The sequence below is a fragment of the Enhydra lutris genome, unplaced genomic scaffold (genome assembly GCF_002288905.1).
Source record: "Enhydra lutris kenyoni isolate GAN:26980312 unplaced genomic scaffold, ASM228890v2 scaffoldscaffold18, whole genome shotgun sequence".
NCBI classification, from domain to species: Eukaryota; Metazoa; Chordata; class Mammalia; order Carnivora; family Mustelidae; genus Enhydra; species Enhydra lutris.
Window position 1 is genome coordinate 28,750,194 of NW_019154102.1, and position 24,195 is coordinate 28,774,388.

The window sequence follows — 24,195 nt, forward strand, 5'->3', positions numbered from 1 at the left end:
GGGTGGCTCAGTGGGTTAAGCCTCTGCCTTAGGCTCAGGTCATGATCTCAGGGTCCTGGGATCGAGGCCTGCGTGGGGAAATCTCTGCTCAGCAGGGAGCCTGCTCCCCCCTCCCCCCGCCTGCTTCTTTGCCTCCCTGCGATTTCTCTCTCTGTCAAATAAATAAATAAATCTTAAAAAAAAAAAAATCATTCACCACAGTCAAGTGGCATTTATTCCTGGGATGCAAGTCTGGTTTAATATTTGCAAATCAGGGGCCCTGAGTGGCTCATTTGGTTAAGTGTCCGTCTTGGTCTCAAGTCATGACCTCAGGATCTTGGGATTGAGTCTCGCATTGGGCTCCCTGCTCGGGGGTGGGGTCTACTTCTCCCTGCCCCTCTACACCTCTCCCCTGTTTGTGCTCTCTCACTCTTGAATTTTCTCTCTCAAATAAATAAATAAAATCTTAAAAAATATTTGCAAACCAATCAACATGATACATCACATCCATAGAAAGAATATGAAGCCATAATAATTTCCAGTAGATGAAGAAAAAGCATTTGACAAAGTATAACATCCATTCATGATTAAAAACCCTCAACAAAGTAGTGTTAGGAGAAACGTAACTCAACATAATAAAGGCCATATATGAAAAACCCAAGCTAGCATCATACTCAATGATAAATAAGTGAGAACTTTTCCTCTAAGATCAGGAACAAAACAGGGATGTCTTCCTTTACCACTTTTATTCAACATAATAGTACAAGTCCTAGTCATAGCAGTTGAAGAAGAGAAAGAACTATAAGATATCAAAATTGGTAAGGAAGAAGTAAAGCTTTCACTGTTTGCAGATGACATGATACTATACGTAAAAAAACCTTAAGGACTCCACAAAGAAACTACTAGAACTAATAAATGGATTCAGTAGGGCCATAGGATACAAAATCAATATACAGAAATATGTTGCACTTTTATGCACTAATAATGAAGCAGCAGAAAGAGAAATTTTTAAAAAATCCCATTTGTAGATGCATCAAAAATAATGAAATACTTAAGAATAAACTTAACAATGGTGGTGAAAGATCTATATTCTGAAAGCTATAAAACATTGATGAAAGAAATTGAAGCGGATGCAAACAAATGGAAAGGTATTCCATGCTCATGCTTAGGAAGAAAGCAATGTACAGGTTCAATGCAATTCCTATCCGAATTGCAACAGCATTTTTCATAGAACTAGCAGAAATAATTCTAAAATTTATATGGAACCCCAAAGATCCCCAATAGCCAAAGTAATCTTGAAAAAGAAGAACAAAGCTGGTGGTATCACAGTCCTAGTTTTCTGATGTGTTACAAAGCTGTAATAATCAAAGCGGTATGTCACTGGCAAAAAAATATGCCCATAAATCAATGGAACAGAGTATATAGCCCAGAAATAAACCCATGATTATATGGTTAATTGATCTATGACAAAGGAGGCAGGAATATGCAATGGGAAAAAGTCTCTTCAACAAATGATGTTGGGAAACCTGCATAGCTACATACAAAAGAATGAAACTGGACCACTTTTTCATAGCATGCATAAAAATGGACTCAAGATGGATTAAAGACTTAAGTGTGGACATGAAACCATAAAAATCCTAGAAGAGAGCACACACAGAAATTTCTCTGACATCGACCATAGTAACATTTTTCTAGATATATGTCCTGAGGCAAGGGAAACAAAAGCAAAAATAACATATTGGGACTACATCAAAATAAAAAGTTTCTGCACCCTGAAGGAGACAGTTAACAAAACTAAAACTCTACCTACCGAATGGAAGAAGATCTTTTCAAATGATAAGTAGGCATTCAAATGAAAAGATGCTCAGCGTCACTAATCATCAGGGAAATGCAAATCAAAATGAGATATCATCTCTCACCTGTCAGAATGGCTATAATCAAAAACACATGAAACAAATGTTGGTGAGGATGTGGAGAAAAAGTAACCCTTGCATACTATTGGTAGGAATGCAGACTGGTGAAACTACTGTAGAAAACATTGTGGAGATTCCTCAAATAATTTAAAATAAAATAACCATATAATCCAGTGTTTACTCAGAGAATACATGCACACTGATTTGAAAAGATATGTGCACCCCTATATTTATTGCAGAATTATTTATAGTAGCTAAAATATGGCAACAACCCATGTATTCATCAGTAGATGAATGGATAAAGAAGAGGTAGTATTTATATACAGTGGAGTACCACTCATCCATAAAGAAGAGTGAAATTTTGACATTTGTAACAACATGAATGGAGCTAGAGAATATAGTGATAAGTGAAATAAATCAGAGTAAGACAAATGTCATATGAATCCACTCATAGGTGGAATTTTTTTTTTTTAAAGATTTTATTTATTTATTTGACAGAGAGCTCACAAGCAGGCAGAGAGGCAGGCAGAGAGAGAGGAGGAAGCAGGCTCCCTGCTGAGCAGAGAGCCCGATGTGGGGCTCGATCCCAGGACTCTGAGATCATGACCTGAGCCGAAGGCAGTGGCTTAACCCACTGAGCCACCCAGGTGCCCCTCATAGGGGGAATTTAAGAAACAAAACAAATAGGAAAAAGAGACAAACAGAAAAGCATACTCTTAAATATAGAGAACAAACTGATGGTTATTGGAAGTGGGTAGAGGGATGGGTGAAACAGATGAATGGGATTAAGAGTGTAGTTAATCATGGTGAGCATAAGTAATGTATAGAATTGCCAAAATACTATACTGTACCCTTGAAAGTAATATAACACTGTTAATTATACTGGAATTCTAAAAATAAAGAAATTAATTTTAAAAAGACTGTAATTGCTTTTAATGCATTTTAGAATAAAATTAAAACCCTTAACCATATCCTGATTTGTCCCCAAATACTGGCATCAAGTGCCTGGTCCTTTAAAGCATCATACTCAAGTCACAGAGCTTTTCTTTCAGTTTCTTGAATGAACTGGGTTCTTCCTCACCTTAGGGCCTTTGCATATGCCTCTCTTTCTGCATAGGGTGATGCTGCTCTTTTAATGCTATTACTGGCTCCATTACGTCTTAGAGCCCCTATGTTATCATTTTTCTGCTGTCTCAGACAACTTTCCTGACTCTTTTTTTTTTTTAAAGTACCTGCCCTTTGCTCCACCTTCTCCATGCTTTACCTGTTTTTCTTTCAGAGCACTTATCACCATTTGTAATTGTTATATGTATATTTCTGTGTGTTTTGTCTGATTTCTCCAATAGGTAGAAAACTCTCTGAGGATAGGGATGATGTCAGTCTTACTCACATATGTATTCCCAGTATCTTGGACATTTAAATATTAGATAAATATTTGTTGAATGATTAAATATTTCTCTTTTTAAAAAAAGTCCAGTTTGTGTATTTCCTTTTTGCCTGCCTCATTCTTCCAAAATTCGTTGGTAATAAGTAGTAGTTATATGCTGCAGTAGTCTTTTTATGAAACTGTTGTCAAGTAGCAGTTGTTGTTATGGGATTTCAAGGATGAAAATTTGTATTGGTTTTCTAAGAGTGTGTATAAATGTTTTGATATATAGTCACCAATAAGAAATAATATTTTTATTTTCATATGCTTAAATCGGTAATATTTCATATTCATAATAAGGGGCATAAGATACATACATAGTATATGCGTTCTATTATATATTTGTATATGTACATGTAGAAAAAATTAATGTCTTTTCACATCACCTATAAATAATCTATGTTTTCTTTAGAAAATAATTTTGCTTGACCTGTGTTCAATGAAACTATTCTTCTCAGTTACCAGTGTTCAAGGGAATATATGAGCTTTAATATAACTTTGGGCAAAAGGATCTTCATTAAAGTTTCTCAAAACATTATGAACTTCCTATTTGTTGAACTGGCACTGGAATATTGGTACCAAACATAGCTATTATCGCTCTTGTGCAACTTAGTTTACTCTTCAAATATCCTTCCTTGACTGCTATCTGATCATGATTGCTAGGTTTAATTTAAAAAAAAAAAAAAGTTGAGGGTACCCAGGCATATTTGAAGTTCAGATAAGCAACAAATCATTAGATAGTATAAATATGCCCTATGAAATAATTGAGACATACTAAGAGTACTTGTTATAATTATTATGTAGGCTCTGGAGCAAGAATTGATTTCATTACTAATTCGTAAGTTCTAGATAATGCAAAAATTAATATCTCAAATGAGTATGTTAGCAATGCAGGAAAGCATAAGCAGAGATTGTCAACACTGTTTTTAGAGCAACTTTTGACCACTTCACTTTAAATACAACTTCTTCATTTGTGTTTCTTTTTATTCCTGTTCTTGTCACTCCTGCTTCGATTTCTATCCTCAGTCCAAAAAGAACTGCTTTCAATTTCTAAAACTGAGTGATGTCTCATTTTACATATGCTTAGAAATTCTCTTCTCTTTCTTTTCCCTTAGACTGACTAGACTGGCTAGCACCTACACATCCTTCAGTTCTTCTCCTAGATGCTGCTTTCTTCAGTTGTTTTTTTTTTGTTTTTTTTTTTTTTTAAACACCCACAAACCTGGCTTGGTCTCCACTGCCTCAGAGCATCCTGTATTTCCCCTCATTATGTTTCAAACTGCAGTGTTATAATTCCTTGTTTTAAATGTGTGTATGCGTGCATGTGTCTCTGGGGTTTTGCATGCATATGTGCTTGTGAGTTTTGTTTGTATTATCCATGAGACCAGAAATTCTTTTCTCTGTATATTCTTGTCTTGACCTGGCATGCAAGAATCTTTCTTTCTGTCTTTTTCTCTCTTCCTTTTGCTCCCTTGCTTTTCACTAATATAAGTCTCCAAGCTTAACAGAGCTAAGATACAGTTTTGGGAGGAACTCAACTATAATTATTAGGTTATACTGTCTTTTTTTTAAAGTATATTTTAAAAATTAATGGGCTTAAGAGAACGTCATATCTGCTGGTCAGTCCTTTTACTAATAATTTTGTGTTTTATCATCCCAAGAATATTGATAATTATTGCCATATTATTACCTGGGCTTGGAAAATGAAAGGGAAATAGGATGTATGCTTGATTTCTTCAGATCTGCAACATGTTAGTTAAATTTCAAAATGAAAACAATGTATAAATTACTTGAATATGCTATTGTTACAAAATATTATTGTAAATGTGCTATGTAGCCCTGTGGTAGTGGCTGAGATGGTAATTTCATTTTAAACTGCAGTTTTCAATGGCTTATTTAACACGAGCTCCCAGTTTATACTGTTGACTGAAACTTTTCAAGCTTGTTTTTATCCCCAAGGGGAATTTTATAAAGAGATGAGACAAAAATCCCTTTAGGTGATTTATTCAAGCATGGTAAAAATAATTTTCACCTGATTATTAAAAAATTTCAGAATATTTTGGTAGGTTGTACATTTTCAAATGGTTCCCAGACTTTATCCTTCATAGGAGCATGTTTCCCAGAAAGGACAGGCATTGTACTGAATCAGGGAAGGTGGACATTTGTTCTGGATTTGCTCCAGATTTAGCAAGGGAAAGGATTTTAGGGATATATTTTCTCTAGTGTTGCTTTGATGGGCCTCATCCTTTTGAGCAAGAATTGTTATTTTATCACAGTTTAGGAATGATAGTTTAATTAGGTTATATTTGAAGTAGGTACTATGAATTGGAATTATCATTCTATTTTTAGAAACGGCACCTTTATTAAAGTCTGTGTGATTACTCAATTCCTATTGTTGGTTCATGTCTGGCCAGGCTTACTTCATTCATTTAATCTGCTTTTCCTCTGCACAGACAAGTTTTATAACTCCATGTATTTTAGAACACCACCTGTAGGAATGGGTTCTTAACTATGCTCCCAATCCTGGTGCCCAATACTGCTCCAAGCTTCCTGATGCACAAGCTTCTCTTCCCAATACAGTCCCATTTGATGTTCCATAAGCAGCCATGGGGAAATACTAGCATTTGGTGAGCCTATTTGTGGGAAACAGTCTTTTATAATAAAACATAGTTGTATGGAGATGATGATGAGTTGGGCATAAAACATAGCTCATGAATTGGAGACATCACAAGTCAGACCACAGGAAGTTCTGGAGAGGTGTTCTGGAGAGGTGCTCTGTAGGAGGTATACACACCAGATGTTCTTTTTTTCCCCCTTTTTGCTAATAAACTTGTGACTTTGGGAAATTACTGTTTTTTTTTTTTCTTTTTAAGAATTTTTTATTTATTTGAGAGAGAGCAAGCAAGCCAGGGGAGGGGCAGTGGGAGAGAAACCTAAGCAGATTCCATTCTGAGCACAGAGCCAAATGTGGGGCTCCATCTCAGGACCCTGAGATCACGACCTGAGCCACAATCAAGAGTCGGATGCTCAACCAACTGACCCACCTAGGTGCCCATTACTCAGGTTTTTTAAATAGAATGAGACCATAATATATTGCCCATATATCGTCCTGCAAATTTTTCCTATTTGAAACAAAATTATTCCTTAAAATACCCTAGATCTGAATGAATGAATGAATAAATAAATAAATAAAAGAAATAAAAATACCCCAGATCTAAGAGACCATAAATGTGGGTGACTTAAGAAACCAACTGAACTCTATTACAGGTATTTTTTAGAATGAGTGGTATGGCAGGCCCCATACTTAATCTCTTATTCCTGAGTTCTGTTACTTAAGTTTTCCACTTCCAGGTTTATTCTCTGTCCATGGAGTTCAGATGAGGGAACTCATTTGTAGGGACTCTTGTCTGTTAACACTAAGCTACAGACACCTCACGGTTGCCTGAGACAGAGGTGGACAGATTGTATCTTTGTCCAGCTTGGGTTACACTAGAGACTTTCAGATTCTCAGTTCTGTGATTCTGGCACATAATTAGAATGTCACCCAGTCTGGTAGGTCTTCAGATTGCTAGGGAGCAAAATCAACTTAGAACAACCCAGTATTCAATAATCAGGAAGAGGAGGGCTCATCTTTTTTTTTTTTTTTTAAGGTTTTATTTATGTATTTGACAGAGAAAGACACAGTGAGAGAGGGTACACAAACAGGGGGAATGGGAGAGGGAGAAGCAGGCTTCCCACCGAGCAGGGAGCCTGATGCGGGCCTTGATTCCAGGACCCTGGGATTATGACTTAAGCTGACGGTGGATGCTTAATGACTGAGCAACCCAGGCTTGCACCATGGCATCAGGTGGTCAAACACAGAAGAGACCAAGACTAGCATTTTTAACAAAACAAACTCCTGGTATATTGCAGGTCTGGCAGTATGTACAGTTAAAAATACTTAAGGGGACTCTGTATTTTCAGTTACCTTTGGTTGCAGAAAACCATCCTCAAGATCGTGATGAGGAGAGAACAAAATGGAAAAAGAAATTGGATAGCAATTTTAAATAATAAGCCTGTGAGAAGAAATACAAATGAATGTCGGGAAAGAGTGTGGAATGGTTGAGATGTTAGCCTTGTTAGGGGAACACTAGAGCATATGAGAGAAACAATTAAAAATTAAGGTTTTTAGTAAAAAATAATTGGAAAAGATAATAAAAAGTTTTGGAAAATTTGTAAAGAATCATGTGTGGAAAAGAAGCCTGCAGAGGGTAAACTTAAAAATGAAAGTAGTTTATGTTTTTTCTTCTTTGAAACTTGAAAGATGGTGAGGGCCCTAACTAAAAACTGGTCATTAAGTAAGAAAAAATAAAAGACAGGTAAGTCTTAGCCAGACAGATGTGTAGTTCACTTGCCTGGGTTGTATGGGGACTGGTTACTGTGAGTGAGATATCTCATGCAGGCCTTTGAGTAACGCCTTTCTTATTAGGACAAGGCTTTTTTGATGATAGGGTTTTTTTTTAGGGTGTAGAGAAGACAAGAGAGATGACTAGTCTTGAGTATTTCTGATATTAGAAAATTTGCATTGAGAAGGCTTTCCACGGAAGCATATTTCCAAAGGAACTTCTCTTCATTTCTCAGTCTTATTTTCTAACTTCTAGTCTTTCTAACTTCAGAAGTGTTTATCAATGGAATTTACTCTTTTTAACTCTATAAATTCATTTGCTGTTTGTGTGGTAGCTTTCATCAGAGTGGACAAGCCAGGTCACAAGGACTGAAGAGTATGAAACAGTTTTCATTTTTATTTTAGTGAAGATCTTTGGTTGAAAATAACATAATACCCAAATGAAAGTGACTTACACAAGGACGGTTTGTGTTCCTTCTGTGATTTGGGGTTGGTTTAGCAGCTGAGCAAGGTCAGGGCTCTGGGTCACATCCCCCACTTGACTAGCCTAATCCTCAGGGTCACAGAAAGGTTTCCTCTCTAGAATGTCAAATAAATAAGCAAAGTCTTAAAAAAATATATAAATAAAAGACTGATCTACAGAAGCCTTCAGACATGGAGGAAATGGAGGAAAGGACCTAGACCTCAACATTTTAAACAGAAAGGAAGCTCAAGAAGGATTCTGAGGGAAGACACAAAGACTCTTAAGACTGACAAGGTCATGGTTCCACTCCTTTGCCATGCTGACCTTAAAGCAGATTTAGTCAAATGTAGATTAAATTACTCAGACAACAACTAAAACCAATTTGCCTAGATTTAGTATATAGAATTCTCATGAAGTTAAGGTGATTATCTCTCACAAATCTGATGATTTATACAATCCAGTAACTCAAAATGGGCTAGCTCTGGCGGCAGCATTCATGTTTTAGCTTGGGCCTTTATAAATGTTTGGCTTTCTGTATACTTACGGGCAATCATTAAGGCAAGAACATTTGATATTTTCTTTCATTTTTTTCCGTTTGTATTTATGCTCAGAGATTAGATAGACTTCATATTTCAAATGAACTTCCAGTTGTTTCCCTTTTCCTAGAGGGCTCTTTCTTTGGCATGTAGCATTTATTTGGAGGTTTTTGGAATGAATAGTCTTCTAATTTAAACTTTAGGAGTTTGTTGAATTGCTTAAGTAAGTGAAAACCTGTAGTTCGGTACTTAATGCGACGTGGCAGGAATGGGTTAAGTCCATTTATGGTGGGAGACATACAAGAGGTAAATTCTCAAAATGGATTTATGGTTTACCGTTCCTGTCATATTATTCCATAACATGAAAATGAATTGCACCTCTGCATGCTAATAGTAAGTTCTTTTATTACTAGCTATTCAAGTAGAAGCATAATCAATCTTGGCGTAGTGAGTGGTTACTGGATATTGAGTTATTTCGAGAAGACATATATTAATGTATTAAGGTTTGCACAGCAAATTAAGCACATCCATGAAAACTATAGAAAGGAGTGATTAAATGTTAATGCACGATTTGTAGTATTTTAATTAACCATACATTATTCTGAGATCCTTCACTAACTGAAATTCATAATACTGGAAACTTGAACATCGTTCTCTTTTCTGTCATTTTGGAAAATCATGGAATTTCTTTCCCTTGTTTGTTTCTGGCCAGGTGGATTTTTATAGTTTAGTGATTTAAGACATTTAAAAGCATGCATTAGTTAATTCCTTTCCCTTACTTGTTTTCAAACTCCATTAATTCTTGTGATTTCCCCTAACTTTTCTTTTGATGGACCGAAATCAGTGAATAACAGTGTCAAGTTTCTTGCTGACAGTCAGTGTGGCTTTGAAGTCAGGTCCTAGGGAATGAGAACCAGCTCCTTGAGTATATCTTTCTTTTCTCAGGAAAGTTTGCCACTTACTTTTCTCATGAAAGACATACATCTCTTGGAACCCTTGAGCCTTGTTGATTATTACTTTGTTACCTGTCCCATGATTTTACCTTCCCATTAAAAAATAAGTTAAAAAAGAATCTTTCACCAGTGAAAATAAGCAACATATTACCAAGCAATGGAAACATTGGTGAAAAAAATACCTACCGTTTCAGAAATAGATACAGCCATAATCTATAGATTGTGGGTTTGTTTTTGGAGCATAAAATGTAGCAGCTTGGCATCATTACTTGCTGTGCTATTCTAGATTTGTAAATATTCACTATCGTACGATCATTTAAGCCTAAAGTCCCCAGTGAAGTGGAGGAGGGATGCAGAAGGTCTAATGATGAGGACTAGATCATCACGTACAGATTGGGAATGGGAATGGGAATGTTGATCTTTGCAACCCCTACCTTCACCCTCTGTTTGGTAATTCTAGCATACGAGATGAGGTTTGGGGGTAGTATCTGACATAGAGATCTTGTAGGTAAGACCTTGAGATCTACTGACAGGTCCTGATTGTATTTGGAAATCTTGATAAGTTTTAGTATATTTAATAATTTTATCTTATCTTAGATATATCTCCATTTGTGGAATCTGGCATAATGAGACAGACCAGTATGCTAGTAATTCTTAAGTTTACTAAGTGAAGAATGACAGGAGAATCCTTGCTAACTCAGAATCAGTCAACTATATGGTAATTGAGACTATCAGATGCAAATGTTTTAAGTTCCCCTCCACAGCCATCTACTATTCTAAATTAGCATGTTGAAAGAAAATAAAATCTCCATCTTTTGAGTTAATCGCATCTCTCAAGAGCCTGAACAAATGTCTAAAAAAATGTAGCCCCTTTATAGTAATTGTGGCTTACCAATTTTAGTGCCTTATTCTTCCCACTTGTGAGTTCCTTACTGGATTTAATTTTTTTTTCCTGTACATATATAATGTTAATTTTTAAAATAGTTATATCTATTTCTTTTTCTTTTTTTGGAGGGGAGCGGGGCAAAGGGAAAGGGAGAAAGAGAATCTTTAGCAGGGTCCATGCCTCGCACAGAGCCTGACATAGGGCTGATCTCACAACCCTGAGTTCATGACCTGGCTGAAATCAAGAGTTGGACCCTTAACCAGTGGAGCCACCCAGGCACCCCTTATATCGATCTCTCTCTTTTTTTGGTAAAAATTATACTTTGGCACAGTGGTTTTTGACAATTTGAGTCTGGTTAATTGAAACCAAGTTTTGTGGTTAATGCTTTTGGCTTTGAATCCTGTATTTATTTCTGTCTCCATCATGTTCTGTTTGCTTACATTTTGGAGGTTAATTTTGATTTCAAGATGTTTCATTTTTTACTTCCTGCCTTACTTTGTAATTCATATTTCCTGTTCTACCCTCAAAATCAAGACTGTAAACAAGTTTTCTCACATTTTTTGCCAACATGTTAAAAGACATATCAGTAGATAAAGCTGAAAATTGGAATATGTGTCAGTGAAATCTGCTTCTCCTGCTCACACCCCTAAGAAGCAAGAACTTCATGGCCAGCTGCTATCAGTGCAGACTGGGGTGGTGGAAGCAAAGCACAGGGCTATCGTGAGCCGGTGGATGAGGTGATGCCTCAAAAGATGCTGCCCTTAAGGTCTCTCCTATGAGAGTTGCTGCCTGGCTGATTGATAACCTCTTCTTTGCATTGGCTATGTTAAAGGCCACAGGGAGCAGGAAGCAGAATGGGAGTGAAGTCCGTCCCCCCATAGGCTAAACCTGGATTACATGCCAGCATTTTTTTAAAAAGATTTTATTTATTATTTGAGAGAGAGAGAGAAAGAGTGTGTGTGAGCACAAATGGGGGGCGGGGCAGAGAGAGAGGAAGAAAGAAGCAGACTTCCAGCTGAGCAGGGAGCCCCTTGCCATGGTTGGGGCTCAGTGCCGCACTAGATCCTGAGACTCTGGGATCATTGACCTGAGCTAAAAGGCAGATGCTTAACAGACTGAGCCAGCCGGGCACCCTACATGCCAGCATTTTGATTCCCTTCCACTTCGCATCACTCAGATGAGTAATAGCATGAAAGGATTCTGTGCCCACATTCACGTCCTGGGTACTTTTCCCCTATATACCGCTCATGGAAACTGCCCAATACCTCCTTTCCATTCATTTGTCTGCCTTGAAAAAGGTCTCAGAAGATGAGAAGCTCTGAGCAATAAACCATGGAGTTTCGAGCAAAATATTTTCACAGAAAAAAAATTGGAGACAAAATTCTAAAGAAGCCAAGAGATCAACGTTCAATTTTACAACTTATCTTTAAAAATGGAATCATTTTCACAATTTTTAAGTGCTAGAAGAAGCAATGAGAAACAACAAATAAGAATGTTGGGATCCTCAGAGTGCTTGGCACTTAGTAAATGCTTAATACATGTGTTTGCTGCTATTAGGAGGAAATGCCACATGTTTTCTAGTATACATTTAGGATATATGTGATGCAAAGACAACCTGAGAGCCAACCAGTTGTCAAAACTCTGATGGCAGGATTACTGTCCTTTTAGCTACTTTCTTTTTTGTAAGCAAACTAACCATCCATGCATGTATAGTGGAAGATAAATGAGCAAAAATCTGGGGCCCCTGGATGGCGCATTCAGTTAAGTATCCAAATCTTGATTTCAGCTCAGGTCATGACCTCAGGATCAAAAGATTGAGCCCTGCGTGGAGCCCACCATGCTCAACATGGAGTCTGCTTGAAATTCTCTCTCCCACCGCCCCCCCACTCAGTACTCTCTCTCTCTCTCTAAAAATAAGTAAATAGGGGCACCTGGATGGCTCAGTGGGTTAAACCTCTGCCTTCGGCTCAGGTCATGATCTCAGGGTCCTGGGATCGAGCCCCGCATCGGGCTGTCTGCTCAGTAGGGAACCTGCTTCCTCCTCTCTCTCTCTCTCTCTCTGCCTGCCTCTCCACCTACTTGAGATTGAAATAAATAATGTCTTTAAAAAAAAAAAGTAAATAAATCTTTTTTAAAAAGCAAAAGGCTGGTGAGCTAATTTATGGCTCAAGACAGTAAATTCAGTTTTCTGAATACACACACATTTTATGACCTACAACAAATATTTATTTTTTATAATGAAAAATTCTTCTTAAAAATGTTTTGCAAGGGTACATCTGGGTGGCTCAGTTGGTTAAACGGCTGCTTTTGGCTCAGGTCATGATCCCAGGGTCTTGGAATCAAGTCCCACATCAGGCTCCTTGCTTGGCGGGGAGCCTGCTTCTCTCTCTGTTTGCCTCTCCCCCAGGTTGTGCGTGCTCTCTCTCTCTGACAAATAAATAAATAAAATCTTTAAAAAAAAATGTTTTGCAAGTTGATGGGTCTCCAAACCTTCTTGACTAAGAAGATACTATTTCTTGAAAGTTAACAAAATTCCTGTCCCCTACTTGAGTTCTTGAAGTATACAGTTATTCTTTACATCTTGAATAGTTAGTCATAAATAAATTCTCTAGAAAAAAACAAAGCAGAGTTTTGGATATCACTCATTCATGATCATTAACAATCAAAGAAAATTTAATTAAGTTAAATAGAATAGAACAGAACATGAGTAGAAAAGTCCAATTATTCTCTTTATATTAATTTATTCTAAGAAAACTGCCATTTTTACAGAAATATAAAGAAAGAAAAATCTCACAATGGAAAATAAATTCATTATTTTCAAATTATAAATAGGCTGATTATTTTATGCTTTTTTGGTATCTGTTTTTGTCGTTCCATAGTAAATATCCATTTTAGAAAAGTTGAAAATCCGAAAATATCCACTAAGAAGATAATAGAAAGTAAGATGACCCCCTGAAATGTTGATTCATCTTAATATCTTTCTATCTAAAATTTTCAAAATGATTGAGGCAAAAAATTAATTTGCTTTATATCATGAATCCATGCTATTAATTTTCTTTAATTGTGGATGCATCTGTTATTTTATTTGGATTGGTCTTTATAGATTTTGCTTAACAAGTTTTTTTATTACTTGGATATTTAAGTTTTCTTCAGTTTCTGTCTACTACAAACTATACTGTTTTAACCAAATGCTGTTTTGTGTCCTAGTTGGTTGACCGTCCAACACGCTACTAAGTTATTATTTTTTCTTTGTATCCCTTAAATGTTAGTTTCCTTTTGGGGGTAAAAATGCCAATATTTTAAAACAATAACTTTTAAAGTAAAGAATTATTTTTAATTTATCTTTTTTTCTTAATATAAACCTTGGTTTCCATGAATTTGTATTGTTAAAAGTATAAAAATAAATTATAACTCTTAAGGGAGATCAAGTTATATGTACTGCATGAAGAGTGTAGAGGATGCCAGGGAAATGCAAATCAAAACCACAAGATGTCACCTCATACCTGTTAGGATGGCTGTTATCAAAAAGATAAAAGGTAAGTTTTGGCAAGGGTATGAAGAAAAGGAACCCTTGCACACTGTTGGTGGGACTGTAAACTGGTACAATCACATTGCTAACAGTTTTTGAAACTTACCCTGGATGTGTGGATGTTCCTTTAAAAATTAAAAATAGCCCTACCCCATGATTTAGCACTCCTTCTTTGGGGTATGTACCCAACGCCATGAAATACTTATCTTGAAGAGATACCTGCACATCCATGTTCACTGCAGTCAGTATTATTCACAATAACCAAGGTATGGAAACAATGTTAAGTGTCCATTAGTGGATGAATATGTAAGGAAGATATGGTATATACCTACAGTGGAATATTTTGGGGGCCTAAAAAAATCTTGTAGGGGCGCCTGGGTGGCTCAGTGGGTTAAAGTCTCTGCTCTCGGCTCAGGTCATGATCCCAGGGTCCTGGGATCGAGCCACGCATTGGGCTCTCTGATCAGCAAGGAGCCTGCTTCCTCCTCTCTCTCTGCCTGCCTCTCTGCCTGCTTGTGATCTCTGTCTGTCAAATAAATAAATAAAATCTTTAAAAATAAATAAATAAATAAATAATTTATAATAAAAAATTCTTATAATTTGTAACAACCTGTATGAACTTGGAGGACATTGTGCTTAGTGAAATAAGTGGGACATAGTAAGAAAAATAACCACAAAGGGGTGCCTGGGTGGCTCAGTGGGTTAAGCCGCTGCCTTCGGCTCAGGTCATGATCTCAGGGTCCTGGGATCGAGTCCCGCATTGGGCTCTCTGCTCAGCGGGGAGCCTGCTTCCCTCTCTCTCTCTCTCTCTCTCTCTCTGCCTGCCTCTCTGTCTACTTGTGATCTCTCTCTGTCAAATAAATAAATAAAATCTTAAAAAAAGAAAAAAAGAAAAATAACCACATGATTTCACTTACATGTGGAATCTAAAAAAGTCAAATCCATAGACACAGAGGGTAGAATGGTGGCTCCAGGGGCAGGGAGGTTGGGGAAATGGGGGGATGTTGATCAAAAGGTACTAAGTTGTAGTTATATTAGATGAATAAGCCTAGAGATCTAACTTATAGCATGATGATTATATTAATACTACTATATACTGGAAATTTGCCAAAAATAGATTTCAGGTACTCTTACCACATAACACAAAAAGTATGTGAAGAAATGGATATGTTAATTAGCTGTATGTTGTACACCTTGAATATATATATATATATATATATTTTTTTTTTTTTTTTTCAGAAAAATAAAGGACATCAGGAAAAAAAAATTCGAGTGATTTTGTTGTTTTTTTAAAAAGTTGACCTTGCAGGGCACCTGGAGAACTCGGTCAGTTAAGCGTCTGCCTATGTCTTAGGTCATGATCCCAAGGTCCTGGGATCAAGCCCCACACCCCACAGCAGACTCCCTGCTCAGCTAGAAGCCTGCTTCTCCCTCTCCCTCTGCCTCTAATCCATGCTCGTGCTCTCTCTCTCTTTCTCTCTCTCAAATAAATAAAATCTTAAAAAAAAAAAAAAAAGTTGACCTAGGCTAGGAAGAACTATTTTGCTTGTTTTCCCCTGTGAATATAAAGTAAGAAAATATTTTCTTCAACTGGCTTTTGCAACATTTTTAGTGAAAGTAATGCAGTTTTGTGCATTTGTAGATAAAGGAATGACTATTTGCCTTTTATAAAACACTCATCTTTTATCTTAATAGCTTTTCCCTTTCTCTGTGTGTGTGTTACTGTGAGAGTGTGTGACTATGTGTGTGTTTCAGGATTTCTTTTGAGTATTTGTTTACTTCTAAGGCCCTTTTTGTATGTGGTTATGATTACTCTTTTTTCTTTTTTTTTTATGTGTTTATGGACTCTGCTCCCATAGACCACCTCTATGTCTCTTCTGTGTCTCGTTTTGTGATAGGGCCACATTTCAACTTTATGCTCAAGTTTTCCTCTTCTCTCCTGTGACCCTAACTTCTACTACAGCCACTGTTTATTGAACCTATGCATAGATCGGCATTGGGATTTTCAGGCAAGGGATTCTTAAGCTTTGGTTCACAAGGGAATCACTCTGGGAGCTCATTTAAAAGCAGGTTGCAGGGCAACCTGAGTTTCCAATTTGGTAGGTCCAGGTTGATACCTGGGGATGGGTGATTTTGAAACTTACCCTGGACTATCTGGTGCCTGTGTTCCTGAATCACATTCTGACAAATGGTCTATTTAAATGAATAGGACACCTTGACTTCCAGGTAATTGTTAGAATGGCATTGTCTTGTTTTGGAGAAAGCTTCTTTTTTTTTTTTTTTTTAAAGATTTTATTTATTTATTTGTCAGAGAGAGAGAGAGGGAGAGAGAGCAAGCACAGGCAGACAGAACGGCAGGCAGAGGCAGAGGGAGAAGCAGGCTCCCTGATGAGCAAGGAGCCCGACGTGGGACTCGATCCCAGGACGCTGGGATCATGACCTGAGCCGAAGGCAGCTGCTTAACCAACTGAGCCACCCAGGCGTCCCTGGAGAAAGCTTCTTATGGCAAATGTATATTGAGCAGGGTCTTCAGGGTAGAACTGGGTTTGTTTGAGAGAAGGCAAGAGTTAATTTCAAGGAGAAACTTAGACTGTGCTCTAGACCCCCCTCATCTTCCACCTTCCCTGTATGCTGCCACATCTGTGACTTCAGTTTATCTTCATCATAGTGACTGTCTTTGCTGTAATCTGGTGCATGAATGCGCCACTTCTCAAAGAACTCACAGGACAGAAGAGATAGGAAATTGCTAAGTGGCATGGCATGTAGTAAATCATAATACAAATGATACTATCATATTGGATAGAAAAACATTCTGTAGGCTCTCTAGCCCATGATCCCGGGATACTGGGATCTAGCCCCATATCTGGCTCCCTGCTCAGTGGGGAGCCTGCTTCTCCCTCTCCCTCTGCTGCTCCCCCTCCTTGTGTTCTGTCTCTTGCTGTCTCTGTGTGTCATTTAAAAATCTTTAAAAAAACATATAAGGGGCATGGCTATTGAGAGAAAACTTGAAGGTGGTGCCCGCCAAAATACATGTTAACTACACTAAACTGTTTTCATTTGACATTTTTTTATTGTTGGCAACTACAATTGAAATTCAGGAAACAATCCTTGGTCTCTAAAAGCATTTGCTTATGGCAGCTGTTTTCCAAAATTTCTGTATCTTATTGCTAATTGAGTTTAAGTTTCATCTAGAATTAATATAGGGAATACTTATCAGGTGCTTTTTGCACATGCTACTTTGGGTGATTACAGTTGTTCAAAAAATACATTGACATTAGTTTTATTTTTAAGTGTCTTATAATACAGGACAGTGATTATGTGTTTGAAAAAAAAAAGCTGAGATATTAGTAAATTGTTTTCAGTTGTATAGTTTTTAGATTTTACCTGAAATAATCAGCACCTGTTCTATGATGTGAAATGTAGGAATAGAATAAATGTCAGAATTTTAGTATGCAAACTGAACCAATTTCTTCACAGTTTGTTTTTAGCTGAAGAAAAATGGGAAAAATAGTTACCTGAAGCTTGAATAAAAGCCATTGCAATAATGGAGAGAACTGGAGGTGTATAATTGGTATTGATTTAAACTGTGTAAGAAACCAATATCACCTAATTTTATGGCTGTGGATAATCCATATTTCTCCTTAGAGTATTAAACGATTTAGAATTCTGGTCAAGAGCTGGATAAAGCATCAGATAAAGTTGAAATAAAGCATTTGGTCTTCTATTAAAGACATATTCCGGCATGACTTGCAAAACTGGGCCTTGAGAATTATGTCATTGCTGTGTAGCTCATTAAAAAGATATGTGGCTTTATCTGATTGCTAAAATATAGGTATCACATGTAATTTAACTAGATAAAATTTTATTTTCAAATTACTTTTGAGCATCAAGTATTTCTTCTTTATCAAAATATTCAGTTATATTATGAAAGGCAAGGTACTTTTGGGGATCTGTTAATAAAATGGACAGAAGTCAGGAGATACGGATGTCTGTTTAATCAAACTACCTTTAGTGTCTGGAGAAAAGTGTCTGGCATATGGTAGTTACTCAATAACCATTTCTAGAATGAATAAATGAATAAATATTTCTGACTCTGTTACCCCCGCTTTTTTTTAAAGATTTTTTTTTTTTTTTTTTTTTTTTGTTATAGAGAGAGAGAGAGAGAGAGAGAGAGAGAGAGAGAGAGAGAGAGAGCCCAAGCTGGGGGAGTGGCAGACAGAGGGAGAGGGAGAAGCAGACTCCTTATAGAGCAAGGAGCCCGATGCTGGGCTTTATCCCACAATCCTGGGATCATGACCTGAGCCTAAGGCAAAGGCTTAACTGTTCCCTGTATAAGAATATAAAAAATAGGGGTGCCTGGGTGGCTCAGTCGGTTAAGCTGAGGTTAAGCTGCCTTTGGCTTAGGTCATGATCTCGGGGTCCTGGGATCAAGCACCACATCTGGCTTTCTGCAGAACAGAGAGTCTGCTTCCTGTCTCCCTCTGTACTGTCTCTCTCACTGTCATACTCTCTCTCAAGTAAATAAATAAAATCTTTTAAAAAAAGAATATGAAGAATATAACTTCATTTTTTGTAACTAAATTTAACTTCTATTTCAAACCCTTATTCTTTTGGGGAAGAAGAGGCTTATTCTCAGTTCATTTCTAGGTTCATCTTGCATTTGCTGGAGTCATACCTAAGTTCTCGGGAGTTTATAGAGTGGGAAGGTATTGGGTCAGCTTTGTTCCCTTCAGAGTTATCTGTCTGTGAGAGCCCCCTGAGTGATGCCCATTGAGCCAGCTGCTTTCCAGCTGTCCACGTAGCTTCCTGCTGAATTGGCCATTTGACTTTCACTTCACAATGGGAGGTTGAGCTCATGCTATAACCTCCCTCTCCTGCATCAAAATCCTGGGTGATAGAAAAGATGCTTTAGACAAATAAATAACAGAGATAATTAAACAGCTGAGCTCAAGAGCATCTTTGCAAACTTTTGGTAGAGCAAGAATTATGAGTCTTTTAGAGTCTAGGGCTGTTTAAAGAAGGAAAATATAGCTCAGGACTTCCGTGGGTGCCTGCTGCTGGAGAATGTGGGGGCAGTGCTAAGTTCATGTTCAAAAGTGAGTGAAACTGAGAACAGGGGTGTAGACCTGGGCCAGGGGCAATAAATAGCTGATTGCATGGGAATTGGCAGCTAGTTCATGCTCCAGACCCCACACTCCTCCCAGGGCCTGGCTTAACTAACTGTGGTTTCTGTGTCTGGCTGAGAGCAACAAGTGTGGGATCTTGGTTTGAGGGTGCCAACTGGGAATCCAGGCTGGGCGGACATAGCCTGGGGAAATACGGTACGTCCAAGCCCAGGTGATCAGCTGTGCTCTATCTACCTCTGTCACTGAGTACTCTTTCCAGATGTCAGCTAAGGCCTCTGCCCCACAGGTGGGCAGCACAAAAGATGATTTCAACTAGAAATATGTGCACACAATCAAGAATAAGAAAAACATTTAAGGAAAGCCCACAGTGTAAAGTATAAAACATATTAAGTATAATCTTAAGAACTGATAAAGTATAAAATATACTTAGCCATTCTGTAGTGCAAAGGAGTGATTCTGAGATGGGAGGAACTTTGAAAAGCTTTGTAAATACATCATTCTTTGCATCTTTCAAGTCAGAATTGCAGCCTTGATGGTCTTGGTGTTGTGTTATATTGGGATTTCTAAATTAGACCCAGAGACAATGTTGTATTTTTCTTTAGACCTTTGGGTCTTCTTGAAAATACTCACTTGCTCTCTCCTCCACTGTAAATGCAAAAGTCTTTCTCACAAAGACAACATATAAATCACAATGTGTAGCTTATTAAAAATTTCAGGTCTCACCCAACGCTTTCTAGTCCTGTGAGAGCCGTCTCTGCCATCACTGCTTTGATGTCTCTCCTTCTGTTGCTCAGGTTTTAATTTTTTTTTTATTCAGTTGTATTTGTCTGTGTGTGTATATATACACACAGACAAATACTTATATATATATAGTTACTTATATATATATGTATACACACACACACACACACACATACCTGTATATGCATATATAAAATAACCTATACCTGTGTGGCCTACTTTGCAGAAAATTAAGATACAGAAATGCATACTTACAAGATAGATAATTTAGGAAATGATTACCAGCATGATGAAAGACTGCTTTTTGCTTCCTAGTGCAATTTGTTGTAATTTATTTTTATAACAGTAGGTTTGCCTGGTGTATTTAAAATATAGTATAACTTTATTGTTTTTTTATTTTTATTTTTTGTTTTTTAGCTTGTCTATCTTTAAATGATTTGTTTTATACCTAGAAAACTATACATCGAATGAATATAATGAGATTTTTCCCGATGGGCACTTAGTCCCTAGATCATAGTCGCCTAGAGATAGAAGGAAAGGTGTGTGTTGTCAGTAAAGCTCCCATTGATGAGTGAGTTGACATCTGTCCTTGCTCTTCACTCCCCTGCCTTTCTCCCCAGCTATGTCCCCAAGCCTTTTCCTTTAACAGATCCCCACTGATGAACACATTCACCATAGCGGTCAGTAAAGACATCCTGCTCTGGCCCTCGATCCCGTTCTTCTGTCCCTCTGCACACAGTTGTAAACCTTGTGTGCTGGAGCCCCTTTCCCACCTCTGTGGTCCTTGGCATGCTATCCTGGTGCTGTACCCCGCAATGGATTTCGTTTCTGCTCTGTGGCAGCTGACCCTGGCCAGGCCAGTTAGGGTGAGCATTTGCTTCATTAATGTGTTCTGATTTTCCTAATGCCATAACTCTTTCAATGTCCTCCAGCCTTTCCCTCCAGCTTGACTGTAGATCTGCAAAATCTCCCCTTTAAGGTGTGTGATGGAAAGATGGGAGGGGATAGCGTGTAACCTTTTCTCGCTCCTGGTGAGCTCCCAGCCAGGTGATGGAGTATGAAGAGAGTTCTAAGTCTTCTCCCGTGTGCCTTTCAGAATGCAGACACCATCTCTATGAGATGGCACGCCCATGCCCACTTTACAGCTTTCCCATCCAGACCAGGCTCTTTCTATACTATCAAAACTTGGCGATTCCCCCAGGTTTCATCTCAGGAGCTAGAAATGTTTTGTAGCAACTTGGGAGAAGGAGACAAGTGGCAAGAATAGAAGAGAGAGCCATGCTAAGACGTTAGCATTTTGGACATTGGGTTTTTATTGTTATTTTGGGGCTGACTTTTATTGCCACTTGGCAGTCACCTTTATCGTGGAAGTTCTTGGTTTGGGTATTGGTTTAAACTAAGCAACAAATGAAGGAAACAGAAAGTCTCAGGGATTTAGAGATTTACCTTCCCTTAGGACCTCTCTTTCCTTTCATGAATAGTTATGCTACAGATTCAACTATTTCTTTTATACTGAAGAGATGGGTTATTTGAATGTTATTTTTAGTTTGAGGCCAATCAGCAAAGGACACTTGCTACTGTAAATTAGCTCCTTCTCTGCCGGTGACCTCACAGGAGGGGAGGGGAATGCCTTACTGATGTGCTAAAATTCTGTGTCTTATTTTCCACATTGGAAAGAGTTCCCAGTAATACTTTTTTTTTTTTTTTTTTTTTTTTTTTTGGTAAAAGACACACACAAAAATGGACTGTGTATGTAAAATAAAGACTTGTTCCTAAATGTACCGTACTGAGATGCTAAGTTTCTGGGAGGCAGGATCTTGTCGCCAGAGCCTTTTGAATTCTTGTAGTACCAGGAATGTTATTAGGCACCACAGAGGCCACTGATACAGAAATTTCATCAACTATGTGTTATTGATTTAAGAGAGTTCCAGGAAGACTTAATATTTGGACATTCTTGATGTCAGTATTTCCTCTAAAGGTGTTTTCAGAAATGTGGAAAGTCAACATAAATCTGAAGGATTATTGCTGCTGCTGCTATCAACAGGGGAATTGCTGTAATACTCTCAAAAAAAGAGAAACGGGATTTTTGATCAGGGCAAAGCTTTGTACATGTAATCACCCACTCCTTGCCTGTTCTGAGGGGCTGCTGCCCTGCAGAGCTGGGACCTTAGGTACCTCGGACTATGGGACAGCAGGGGAAATTAGAAGTAACTAACGAGGGAAGTTTTTTTTTTTTTTTTCTCCCTAAAGATTTTATTTATTTACTTGACAGACAGAGATCACAGGTAGGCAGAGAGGCAGGCAGAGAGAGGAAGTGAAGCAGGCTCCCTGCTGAGCAGGGAGCCCGATGCGGGGCTTGATCCCAGGACTCTGGGATCATGACCCAAGCCGAAGGCAGAGTCCTTAACCCACTGAGCCACCCAGACGCCCCACGAGGGAAGTTTTTTGTTTTGTTTTGTTTTTTTCTTAAAAAGCAAGTATAGGTTTTGTTTCATCCTAATACTTTTCTCTCAGCTTTGTTCATGGTATTATTCTCTCCTGCTGCCTACTCCAAAATGCAGTCCTTGGAGGCATTTCTTTCTTTAAGATTTCCCCATTTTTGTGAACCCTTCCTTTCTTCTATTAGAGGGAGCTCCTACTAGACCAGGTCAGTAGAGCTGTTAGATGTATAGCTTTTCATGTCACCTTGACACATAATGTGTTCAAATCCAATCCCTGCCACTTCCAAACCCTGAAGTTTTGCACTGGCTACTTGATCTTACTAAGTCTCTCTTTCCTTGCCTGAAATATGGGGGCGATGGTAGTCATGGTACAGATGTCAGTGGGTTTTAAGAGAGGTAAATAAGACAAGAACTATCCATAAATGTTACTATATTATTAGCAAAATGAAACATTGAACTGACCCATTCAGACATGCCAGCTACACATGTGTATCAAAATCCTTTGCCTCAAATTTCTTGTTATTTTAGATGAAAGGATTTCTTAGGATATAATTATACGGTTCTGAACCTTCATTTTCTATTTAACTTCATTACTGTAGATATGGCTTGCATGCAAATGAGTAGGCTCAGTATGTACAGGTAACCTGGTAAAATTAAGTATTTCAGACGGTAAAAGAAAATGTTCCTGGGGAGTATAGCCAGCTAGTTTGACCATGTAATTATTGGATAATTTTCTGGCTATTTCTTTGGACTCATTGTTCTAGAGATCCCAAATGGGATTGAATATGGCAGTGTTGAAAGAAAATTCTTAAAATCCCCTTCAAGGGATTCTGAAAGGCATTTCTTGGACATGACAGGAGATCTTTGTCAATCAGAAATTACACTTTAATCTGATTTTTCTTTCTAGGAAATGGTATGACTCATCTATTTTCTAAAATTCACATTAATAAATTCAGATTAGCAAAGATGTTTGTGGATTGGATCACTCTAGACTTACCATCCACTTTTTGTTTGTCAAGTGGAACATTTTTTCTTTAAAGTTTTTAGGCTAAATGTTTGTAGCTAAGAATTTGCATATAAAATCCAAGCCTAAATTGGTTTGGATTGAAGTAATCTCGTTCCATTCTTTTGGCAAGACTCAGATTTAAAGCCTGAACAAAAGGCAGTGCTGCTTCCACAATTTAAAAAATGCTCAGAAAACCCCATAATATAAATAAAACATGTAAAAATGTTCTAACAATCTAGAGTTATAAATGAGTCATGAAGTATAAGGGGGAAAATTCATAGAGAGATTTAGACTTGAGCCGTCTTACAGAGATGAGTTAAATAATTTAAAACAGAGCTTATAAAGTTTGTGCTTCTGTCTTTTTTGTTCGGGGTAGGAAAAAATAGATACACATATATGTATTTTATGATTTTTGATTATTCATTACATCTCCATAAATTGTCATAAATTGTCTGTGAATATGTGTCTAAACCTTATATTAAAGAAAACATAACAAGCCTTTGTTTCACTAGTAAGAGAAATATTCCTTGTCTTACTTATGAAAATACAAATATTGTATATTTTTTTATAACTATCCATATGATTTCAAAAGAAGTTGCTGTAGAAATTTTAAAAAGTGAAATAACATTCATGAACATAGAAGTGTTAGATGAAAGTCTCTATGTGCAGATTGGTGAGTTTTGGAATGATACTGTAAGTGCTTCATAATTCAGTGATTGTGTCATTACTTAATTACATTTTGATGGAAAATCTGTAGCCCTGAACCTAAGCATCCTCTGTGGGAGTCAGACCTCCAAGGCACTCCCTGCCTG

The 24,195-nt window shown here is 37.5% G+C and overlaps 1 protein-coding gene across 5 annotated transcripts in view; it reads left to right on the plus strand.

Annotated features, from left to right (window-relative positions):
* LOC111148019 (catenin alpha 2) overlaps window positions 1–24,195 on the plus strand; it is a 1,008,661-nt gene that overhangs the window by 17,066 nt on the left and 967,400 nt on the right. The gene's annotated exons all lie outside the window — the stretch shown is intronic.